Genomic DNA, 12,315 nt, shown 5'->3' with positions numbered 1-12,315 from the left:
GACTAGTTCCATGGAAGATCTGAAGGGCCTCCCTCTCCAGGGTTTCCCATCTGGGTTTTCAATATCTTCTGTGTTTCCCGTGGTGGCTGTGTGTGGGGCAGGGATGGTGCTAGTTGTTACATAACCAAACAGAGCATGTGTCCCAACTTGCCAGTGCTGGGAACTACTGTCCGGACAGTTCACGTGGGAATGAGGGGGGCCATAAACATCCTCTTTCTCAGTGGGCGAGTCCTACTTTTCCATGTGTAGTTTAAGCATTAAGCTTTCATTGCCCTGTGGCCTGACCATAGCATGTGGCTTGTGTGCTGTATTTTAGCAAAAAACAATTACTTGATAAACTAACATAATTGACCTAAAAAGCCTTTGAGATTTAACCATTCGTACTTCCCCCCTTAGTTATGCAGTGAACACAGTGCACTTAGAGCAATTAGTAATTGTAATGAGAGGTGAGTATAAGAAGTTACATAATTTTGATCTCAGTGTAGTGTGAAACTCAAAATGGGAGATTTATGAAGGATTAATGACACAACAGAGGAATTCTGTGCTTCATGTACGATTCAGTAACGTCTGATTCTAAGCGTGGCCCCTATCAGCCCCCGTCATTACCAATAAATATTAGTGCTCTCCAGGCATACATATGATCAACTACTGAAAAACAAGCCACTAGGCAAACTTGAATGCCTGACGGAAGGACAGCTGCCTTTCAGGGGATTCTCCTTTTGGCTGGTGACGTCAGGAGGTAATTGTTTTTGCTTCCTGTCTCTCTAACGTATGTGTCGTTTAGCCCTACCTGATCTTCCTCTGTCCGAGCTGGCCCACAGTAGACCCTCGGGGTGGGGGGCTGGCGCTTGCCTTGCTGACTGAAGGAGGGAGCGGCAAGGGAAGAGTGGGTGCTCTCCTGCTATTCCTTGCTTGAGGGCAGCTGAGGTTGCTCATAGATCCGGAGAACCCCCTCTGAGATAGTATGTTCATTTAGGAAGCGCCTGGGGTCTTCCTGGTATGGTCTTTATTTAGAAGCAGTGGCTCTGACCTCTTAGAACTGACAATACAACAGCCAATATTTAATGGATTCTAGGCACCATACTGAAATCCTTAGGGTACTGATTCTCCAAGTGTGAGCTCTGAACCAACCATATCATCACCACCTAGGAATTTGCTAGAAATGCAAACTCAGGCCTCACCCGGAAACTTGTTAGAAATGTACATTCTCAGACCACAACTGAGACCTATTGAATTGGAAACTTTGGGGATAAGGCCCAGCCATCTATGTCTTAGCAAGCCCTGTAGGGGACCCTGATGCTCACGGAAGAGTGTCACTGTTGTAGAGAGTACTAAGTAAGTTAATTAATCCACACGATAGCCCTATGGAGTAGAATCTCTTTTTTTTTTTTCTTTTGCAGTACGTGGGCCTCTCACTGTTGTGGCCTCTCCCGTTGTGGAGCACAGGCTCCGGACGCGCAGGCTCAGCGGCCATGGCTCACGGGCCCAGCCGCTCTGTGGCATGTGGGATCCTCCCGGACTGGGGCACGAACCCGTGTCCCCTGCATCGGCAGGTGGACTCTCAACCACTGCGCCACCAGGGAAGCCCTAGAACCTCTTTGAAAAAGTCTCAATTTTGTAGACAAGGAAAGACAAAGGAATTCACCCAGGATTTCATACTAGCAGAGCTAGGATTTGAACCAGATATGCTGACTTAGGGTCCCAGATCTTCACCACTACCCTGAGATGTGGGGACAGTAACAGAAAGGAGAGGAGAACAAACTTTGCAGATAATAAGAAACAGGGGTGATTTTTATTTAGTTGTATTTATCCAGCTTCTAACGGTGTGCTGGCACCTGTTCCTACCAGCTTGTGAGAACCAGTTGTGAACATCTCTTCCCAACTTGGAGTTCAGGGATATCAGATTGGTTGCTCGAAATTCGTTTATGGTGGGAATATTTACACCCCAGAAACTATCAGGCATTGCAAATCGGGGCTCCCCCCACCCCAGCCAGTTGTTAAACCTTTGCCAGCACACCACTGCCCAAATGTGTGTGTGTGTGTGTATAGTCTATATTCTTAGTAGATATTACATACCAATTATACAGCATAATTTAAAGCCAGCACCATTCATGGATTCATTGATATTTTAGCCACAGCTGTATTTTCCTCATGTCTACAAAATTGCTTTGACAACATTAAGACGCTGGAAACTTAGAGTGAGAAGGGAACTTGGCATTTATCTTCTCAAAGTACTCTACATTTAAAAAAAAAAAAAAAAAGGACAGTAATGTCACCTGCTTCAGAGGAGCTCCAGGATTTGAGACATCCTGTCTGGGCCCTTTTGGTACCTATTGGGCTGAGGTGGGAGTAGATACAGCTGGTCCAGGCCTGAGAGGCAGCAGCTGGTGGAAAAAATGGTGAGATGGAGGGCAGAGTGGGAGTTCCGTTCTCTGTGGCCTGGCAAGGGTGTGGGAGAGATGGCGTTGAGGGTTCCCTGCTTCTGGAACAGGGTAATGAATTGAAATGTCAACACAGAGCCTTCTGTGAACTTCTGTCCCGGAGGGGTTCATGTGGGAACAACTGAGGATCTGAGATTTCAGGGTTTCCAGGCCGGGGGGAGCTGGGGCTTTCTGTAGCTTCCCGCCAGCCCCTCATTGCACGTCTGTCTTGGATGACGGGTTACACCACTCCCTGGCCGATGGGGTGTCCCTCTCCCCAGACGGTATCAGGAATGAATTAGCATGTTTTCCTCTGGTAAGTGATCCTCTTTTTTGAGTAAACATCCCCTGGGTTTCTGTGATGTGTAACTAATAGAGTGCTAAACTCTCAGGGCTGGTTTAAGACTCAGAGCGCACACGTGTTGCCAATCCATCACACTCCTAATACTAATGAACATAGCAGGGACACAAGAAAGCCACAGATCCTACACACATTACCCGGCTCAGGTTACACTCTCATAACAACCCCACTGTTGACCCAAGGAGAGCACACGTTGGGAAAAGGAGCTCCGGCCCCTTCTCCCTGGGCTAGGCCTGCCCCACCGCATACAGAATGCTGTCGCGCATCATTGTAACTGTGGTGCCCACTGTCCCCTTGGTGTTTAGGCTTCAGGGATGGTGCCTGAGTTCACAGAGCTGGGGTGGGGCTCCCCAGCTGTGCCTGACTGGGACTGTGTCTCTAACACATGGGGCTACTGTTCAGACTGGGAATGGGCCCTGCCTGGTTCACAGCTCTTAAGCAGGCCTCTCAGGATGATTTTCTGACTGAAAACTGGCTTACCTGCATACTGCCAAAGGCATTTATCCCTCACCCCAAAGTCAGCCACACAGATAGGCATCTATATCTTGATTGGGGTGTTAGTACACGGGTACACACCTTTATAAAAAAATCATTGGATTGTACACTTAATGCTTATGCATTTCACTGTATATAAATTCTCCCTCAATTAAAAAGTTCTAAAAATTACTCTTGGCAGCTACCTGTCTGAATGGATCAGGAGTTTCTGAGTGTCTTATAGTCAAAACAAGTTATAGAAACAGATGCTGAAGTTAATACAATAGGCGTCCATCACCTTGTCACATCTTGTGATCATTATTCTCTAATGACATTATTCTCATTAATTTAAGTGACTTTGGATGTAAACTTAAAAAATAAATTATTCAAAGAAATAAAAGGAAGGGCATGTTCAAAGCATATCATGGTGGAGCCTCATAAAATAATTCCTGCTTTAGAAGCCTCTCATAAAGGGGCGATTGATCCAAGGGAAACATGAGAAAGCATTTGTAGTCTGGTGTTGAAATGCTCACATAATATAGCATCCAGCTAAGCCTCCCTTTCCCCAGTTTCTGTGATTTAGGGACTGCCACGCTGGGCTGGGCTGGGGGAACTGGAGAAGAAGAGACAGACAGGGTCCCCATTCCTGTTTCAATGAGGGTAGCTCAGAATTTAACTGTTTCATGTTGGGGCCTTGTAGGGTGCTTTCTTTTGCAGAAAGGTTCGTAAGCTGAAGTATGTTTGAAAATCATGAGCAAATGATTCCAGCTGTCAATTTGATATATTTATCATTCTGTGGCATAATTAGAGGAGCTATTTGCATAAGCATACATTATCACGTGAGATGTTCTTTGTTATCTTTCCAGAGTCAGCATATCTTTTATGTTGAAGTATGTCTAACATGTAATGGGCAAAAGTAATAGTTACGCATAATGTAAGATATTATATGCACTTAAGAGTTCCATGAAATCACATACATATATATGTATATGTGATATATACATATACTTAATAGTTCCATGAAATAGAAAATAACTACGCATAATCTAGGATATTGTAATATTTAAAATATTATATGTCAGAAATTGTTCCATAAAAATAGGAGGAAAAGCAAAAGTAACTTTAAGAGTTGTATTGCATGGAGAGAGAAAGATGACCTAAAAATAGTTTGCTTGTGCCCCTCCCTGCCTAAATATTTTTAAAGATCAGGTTGTTGGTAGATGATAACTTCTATTTCACATGCTCTTAGCCTAGGATTTGCTTATATAAGTGTTGAACACGTAGGCACATGATGAGAATAATATAAGTCAACATAAGCCTTGGGAAAAAAGACAAAAACAATCAAACAATGTCACGTTGTCAGGCTCAAGAAAAATCACAGGAAGAAGCTAAAAGCTCATAAAGGAGGCAGTAGACAGCAGTTAAATAAACCATTAGATTAGGAAGAAGAGTAGTGTCAGCACAGCTGTAAATTAGCTAACTGTTGATGACTTTGCTCCACCTGCAGGATTACCCTAAAATATAACTGCATTAACCATGATAGCTTGATAAACCACCTGGTAAGTTAAATGTATGCTTCCTTTTAAATATTAGCATTATTAGGGAAGTTAATAAATGTTATAAATACTGGGCTTTTTCTGTTGAGATCTCATTTTGAATATTCCGATGGTTAAGTGGAGACTAGATGGATTTTTACCTGCTAACTATCAATTTTGATGTTTCTTGCAATTTCATTTCTTTTTTGGATCAGGTAGGATGTCTTTCTCTAGCACGATATTCTCCCACTTAACTCTTATATAAAGTGTGCTGTTTCATCTGCACATCCGTGGTAGTCATCGCTAATTGAACTCTGCTCTTTGCTGCCCAGCCTCAGACTCCTTTGCCTGGTGCAATGCTCTTGGCAGCTGCAAACTGGCAATCTGAGTTGGTTCTAGAACTGAAGCCCATTTGCCATCCTGCCTCTGCCCACCCCTGCTTTCTGATTTGAGGATCCACTGGGCCAGTGGGTCTCTCTCTTTGTAGTAACAACACTTCCTGCACACTTTTTGCTTGTTAGAGTACCCCTCAATAGCTCCTCCTTTTACATATGCAGGTCCAAATCCAGAGTCTAGAAGTGTATCTGACTGACACATGTTTTATGATTCTGAAATAGAAAAAAAGAGAATTTGTTGGCTAGATATTTGCCAAGTAAGCCTTTCAGTTACTAAGTCAGAGCTGGACCAAGTCCCTGGATATCATGGGTCTAACAGACTATTTGAGACCCTGGGTCAGTGATTCTTAATTTTGATGGCCATAAAAGTGCCTGGTTCCTGATTCAGCACCTGCAGGGGTGCTGGCCTGGGCACTTTTTTGGGGATGAGGGAAAGCCAAAATTTCGCAGGTGGTTTCCATCTATTCTGGGAGTTGAGAGCTTCTACCGTCAGGATAGGTGCAGTATTTGCCCCTTTGGGTGTTGTTGAGGCCAATGGAGAGGCTTCATTCAGTAAGAGGACACTGGGGCCTGGATGCTGAGGAGTTCGAAGTACTGGACTTTAGCTCTCAAGCCTCCATGCACTGTAGTTCCATGAGAGAATCGCTAGTAATAATGTTAATGGCAGTTAACTTATCATTTATTTATGTAGTATCACTTGCCAAGAGTCTATATCCAGATTCTCAAATGTTAGCAATACTAAAAGCACTCATATAGATGACATTGACCATTTATATACAAGTCATCTGTATTCAAGTATAATGTATATTTGAGACTTCTTCAGTTTCCACCAACAATGGTTAAAGGAATGGGCTCTGGAGTTAGATCTATCTGGAGTTGAATTCTAGGCCCACCGAGAATTGATCAGATGTGTGACCATGGGAAAGTTTCTTAAACTCTGTATGTCTACAAAATGGACATATTGCTCAACTCAGAGGAATTAATTAGATAATCTGTTAATGCACCTGGCCTTAGGTGGGTGCTCTATAAATGTAGCAGCGATTTTATTTTACACAAATAGCCTGAGTGTTGGTCTGATTTTAGACACTGGCATTCATGCTTAAATGACACAAACTGCTTTAATGCTTTACACTTCTGTTTATTTGAGTTCCCCATCTTCCTCACAGTGAAAGCCCAGGTTCTATATGATCTGTCCCTCCCCACTTCTCAAACACTCCGTTCACCATCACTGTCTCCCTTACTCTGATACAGTTGCATTTGTGCCGCTTCTTGTTCATTGAACACGCCAAGCATGTTCCTACCTCAGGGCCGTTGTCATTTTCTCTGGCTGGAATGTTCTTCCATCAGATAGCAACACCTCTTTAGGTCTCTGTTCAAATGTCCCTTATCAGTGAAGCCACTCTGTATAAAATAGCACCCCTTCCAGACACTCCTTATTCCTCTTACTTGGGGTTTTTTGTTTGTTTGTTTTGTTTTTGCTTAAACAACAGACATTCATTTTCTCACAGTTCTGGAGTCTGGAAGTCCTTGATCAGGGTGCCAGAATGGTTAGGTTCTGGTGAGGGCTCTCGTCCTGATTTGCAGACAGTCACCTTCTCCCTGTGTCCTTGCTGTGTCCCTCAGAGCATGTGTGCAGAGAGACAGTGATCAATCTCACTTCTTATAAGTCTACCAATCCTATCAGCTAGGACCCTACCCTCATGTTCTCATTTAACCTTCATCACCTCCTAAAAGCCCTGTCTCCAAGTACAGTCACATTGGGGGTTAGCGCTTCAATATATGAATTTTGAGAGGGCTTTTTTTTTTTCATGGCACTTATCACCATCTGACATATTATATACTTTCTTATATGTTTGTAATTGTCTGTCTTCCTTCCATAAGGCCAGGGGATTTTGTCTGTTTTGTTCACTGCTGTGTCTCCAGAGCTTAGAACTGGGCTTAACACATAAGTACTCAATAAGTATCTGTTATATTAATGAATGAAAGACCTTTATTTTCCACTCACAAACTAGTGACCTAATCACTTAATCAGCAAATATCCACTGACCACGTATGTTCTTTAAGGTGTTGTTCTAGGTGATATTGGGAACACGAGTTTTAAGATATGGTCCCTATTCTTAAGGAGCCTGCAGCCTAGATTTAGAAAAATGACTTACCAAAATGATAAAAAGTAAATAAAACAATATAAAAATAACTAAAAATACAAGGTAGAGTATAAAGAGCATAGATGTTGAGATAAATCAGAGGTCAAAGGATGGGGTAGGCAGAGAAGGTTTCATAAAATGTGAACCAATCCTTAAGAGATGGTGGATTGTGATTGGTGGAGTACTGAGGGGCTGGTAGCAGTGGACAGATAGAGAGGAGGTGTCAGTAAAGACCTGTGGGTACAATAGAGGGTATTGGGCAGCCCAGTGTGGGTGGGTTCTCATAGACAGATGCGGAAATTGAGGTTGTGGATGGCTTTGCGTGCTAGACGAGAGTTAGGGCTGGCGGCACTGGCCTGGGGCACTGAGCAGGGAGTGATATAGTTGGAGGATGGACCACAGTGATGTCTTCAGATGACGCACCTGCTGATGTAAAGGAGGACTGAATTTGGAGAGGCTTGCCAACAGAGGAGGCTGTGGAGACAGGCCAGGCTGAGGGCATGGGAGACTGAGCCACACACCAGACAGGAAGGCTGGCCTTGAAAATAAACTCTTGATTACACAGAGGCTGGTTAGAGAGCATGGGGATTATCCAGGCCTATTGTCCCATTTTATTTTTCTTATATTAACACTTAGTTTTTTGGTCATTTCATAGCTCATTGGCCCCAGATAATAAGGATGAGACTTAGCTGTTTAAAACTTTTCTCAACCGCAGTTTCAAAATTAGTTTGCAGAGGGCCGGAGACTTGGGTCCAGGGCTTTTATGAATATTTAAAAAATAAACATTACAGGGGAATTCCCTGGCGATCCAGTGGTTAGGACTCCGTGCTTTCACTGACGAGGGCGCTGGTTCAATCCCCGGTCAGGGAACTAAGATCCCACCAGCCGTGCAACGTGTCCAGGAAAAAAAAAACAAACCATTATGAGCGTTAAATTTAATGTTTTACAAAGATTAATTACATCAGGCTGCTTGTTTATCAAGATAGTTACCATCCCCTGCCCACCCCCAGTCCCACAAGCCCAAGATGGCAATGAGGACTCTCTCCTATAAACTGTTTCGGCTGTCTTACCACAGTGCTCACAAGTGGGTTTTGCTTAGAAACTGCTTCACTGGCAAGGCGTACCACTCTGACACTTGTCAGCGTCAGACAAGGGTTTTGCTGGTCTCTGAGGCCCTGTCAGGTCAATGGACTGCTGCTTATGCCTGTAAGAATTATCTGCTCATTTCTATTTGGAGACATGGCCTGCTCCCCCTTCCCCAAACCCAAATGATCGAGGCAGAGCAGTTTCAGTCTCAGAATTACTTAGCTTGTTGCCACTACTGTCTTCTGGGTGTTCTTTTGCTAACAGCCTATGTGATGGATGTGAATTTAACTTCTCAAACACATTAGAATGATCTAATTATGACTTGGAATCTTGGAGAGTCATCAAATATGGACTTATAATTCTTCTTACAATTTCATTGACAGTTGAATTAAAAAGAAAAAAACCTCATTGCCTACAGAGGAAGGAAGCTCCTTCAGTGTTTTGAACCTAAGTGAGAGTGAAAAAAATGCATTCATAGAAATGCCTTTTAAAGCCCATTAAGATCTGCTTTCCCAGAGGCAGTGAATGGTACAATGAAAGCTATTACGTGTAGCTTTCCCCTCCATTCTGGGTTTTCTGTAAGGGGCTGCCCCAAACTTCAGCATGGCTCTACTGAAACTTAGTAGGACTGACTCAGATTGAGATTAATTGTCTCTTGATTGGATGAGATTCAAACTGAAGATAGGACTGGGACCCAGGTCCCTGGGGATGGTTATCAAATAACACAGCAGCATAAAGCAAGCAGCATCGCATGAAAAATCCCTCGCCTGTCACTCCTGAACAACTCTATTGCACATGATAAATCCCAAATTCTTTCGTTAGAATATTGTAATTATTGAGTAATTTAAAAGTAGCCTATTCTGGCTGTTTTCATTTCAAGATGTGCAAGCAGTTAACAAGAAATAGAAATGAAATGGTTGGCCCTACTGAGTTGTCTCCTTTCCTAAACTAGGCAGCACAGACTTTGAATTTTTCATATCAGTTTAATTAGTTTTATAGTTTTTAGAGAAACTAATTTTACAACAGAAGTAAAAGCTAAATTGTACTTTTAGAAAGCTTTTAAATTCTATTTCTAATTTGTATCAAGTATGAAAAATTTGGTTAATAAAACTATAACAGACACACAGACAAAAACAAACTAGGGTTAATCTCATTATGATGTAAATTTATCAACATTTCTAGATAAAATTCCACACTTAATATCCTCACAGAAAGTGTATAGACAAAGTAGATTTTTAAGTGAATATTCTAAATTTCCTGAAACTTATTTTGTTCTTCTGTGTACCATACAGAATAATCAGTTTCTTTTGCTTTTTTTTTTTAATAGAGGAGTTGTTAAAAGCTTTTTGCTTTTTTTCCCTTTGCTTTGTTTTTTAGATCGAGTAGTTGTTTAAAAAGACCAACAAAAACCTTTCCTGTAGCAGTGATAACAAAATTACCGTTATTTATCTGAGCCTACCAAATATGTGTACTCATGTAGCACTGAATGCTCATAATTATGGAACTTTAGAAAAATAGAAATCATTCTGTCCTGCTGTAGAATCTGTAATGTAAAATAGTTATAAAAACACTTTTGCTTTTACTAAGAGTTTGGTAACTTCCAAAAGACTCAAGAGTCTTTCTCCTCACAGGCTAAATGCATGGGTTTTTCTCTTTAAATTTTTAATTATCAACATGCTCAAAGCTAGGTTTAAAAACTAGTGTATATGTTACCTCCCTAAAATAATTAAGAATTGGTTTTCTCAAATTTTGTTTGAAAAAAGTCACTGGTTGAGCTGAGTTTATGCATGAAAAATTTCTCCCCAGAAGGATAATATTTTTGGAAAGGAGAGAAAACAGGGCTTTGAATGGAAGCGTGTGTGTAACTGGAAGAGGAGGGAAAAAGGTTGTAAGTGACAGTTCCCTCCCGTGGTGCAGAAGTCACCGTTACAGTAACATTAAGCTACACTCAATGAGGCAGTTACTCTACTTGTGTCTTGCCTTGAAAACCATTTGAAATTCAGAAACCGTGATCTTGTAGCCAGAAAGGAAAATTAGAACGTGTTAATTGAAGAAGTTCGTTGATTTTTAAAATGTTTTATCTTCAGTCAGGAACAGACATGTTAGAAAGACTTTTAAAAAATGTCTTAAAACACAACAAGCCACAGGGACAAATTCAAAAAAAAAAAAAAAGGAAAACACTACAATGAAATTCTGCATCTGGTTGACATTTAAATAAAGCTGCCAGAGTACAAACAAATTTCAGGACAACAACTTTAGCAACACATTTTTAAAAGACAGTGCAGAAAAAAAAAACATTTGGCTGGGCAGATCTTAACACCACATGTAAGGGAACCATCAATATTTATTACATTATAGATTTGCCAAATGACAGGGAGCATCTGGCAATACTATAGGGAATGCTGTAACTGGAACTTGATTACGTGTTTTCATACACTGGACTGTGTACTGAGGCCAGTTCTAGTGCTTTTGGAAAAGATAAGCCAAGTCTACTGACTTGTAACTCTTAAGTAGATGAAAGTTAAGTGTACAGATGTCTGCATGCACTGTGCAAACCAGGATAAAGAAAAACCATAGAAAAGAAAACAGTGACAACAAAACTCCTGTTCTTGGAGCTCCAGGGAGGTTTTAATGTAAATGTGAGACAGTTGAAGATGTCTTAGGCCGGGCTCAAGGTGTGTCTTGGGCAAAAAGTAAAATTCTCTCGAGTGTAGGGAGTCCAACAGGTTCATAGATCTACACCCAGGGCTAGGGTAAACTCTGCTAAAGGAACTAATTCCAGGCCTGTACAGTATAAGAATCCTAAACCTTTTGAAGGAGTAATTAATTACTGTGTGTTTTGGTTAGAAAAGGCTGCACTAGAAAAGAAGGAATTCAGTTTCTAGAATCTAGAGCCATGATTCACTTCTGCCACCTGTGTCTCTGGTTCCAGTCCATTGGCATATAAAGCCAATTGCTCAAACAATGAGTATTTTGCTGGAATGATTTATCACAAGGTTGTGAATTCAAAGAGATATCAGATCTGAGGCCCAAGAAATTCTATCCAATTACTGTAATTAAATCTTACCAACTCAGTCAGTGGGGCTGCAGCTTTAATCGACAGAAATGCAGTAGACCTTCTAAAGTATTCTTCTGAGAAAGGAGGGACAGAAAGAATGGCCCAGGACAACTGTTAAATCTGGCTAACGGTTATATAGATATTGTGTATCCATATGGATATATGAATAGCATGGATATTATACTATTGGATTATGCTAATGGACATTACACTATTTGGCCTGCTTTTGTATATTGTTTAACATTTCCATTATTAAAAGTATAAGAAAAAGAAAAGGCTGGAAACCAGCCTTAGCAGACTGAGGTAAGAGAGTTAAAGATGAATCTGTTCTACCCTGCATAATGACACAAAGTTATTTTTTGGAGGAGAAATGGAAAGCCTTTTGGTCGATCCGTTTATGTAGCAAGGTTTTTTAACTTTCTGCATCCCTCTTGCTTTTCAAAGTGAGAATAATATTTCCTTCTCAATGCTTCCACAGGGTTAAAGAAATCTATGTAAGCATTCCAAAGCTTTAAGCACTGAAGTTTTAATTTGGCTAATGAAGGAACATAATGGCAGCTTCATTTCTGAGAAGGGTATTGCTTGAACAATCATTAATAAAACAGCACAGTATTCCCCTCTGTGGCCTTTCACAGCCATCATTTTATTTGATCTTATCAACTTGCTACACAGGGCATGATGTTCCTGATTTATCAAAATAAGACAAGGGAGACCTCATTAATACCTTATGTTCAGAATGCTTTATAATTTCCAAAGAATTCTAGTTTTTTTTTTTTTCTATTTTGAACTTAGGAAACCGCTGGTATTGGCAAGGAAAAGTATTTATTATCCTCATCTTACAA

The sequence above is a fragment of the Delphinapterus leucas genome, chromosome 6 (assembly GCF_059928025.1).
Source record: "Delphinapterus leucas isolate spDelLeu-1000000601 "Yukka" chromosome 6, BTC_Dleu_Yukka2, whole genome shotgun sequence".
Taxonomy (NCBI): Eukaryota; Metazoa; Chordata; class Mammalia; order Artiodactyla; family Monodontidae; genus Delphinapterus; species Delphinapterus leucas.
This window is presented reverse-complemented; position numbering follows the sequence as displayed.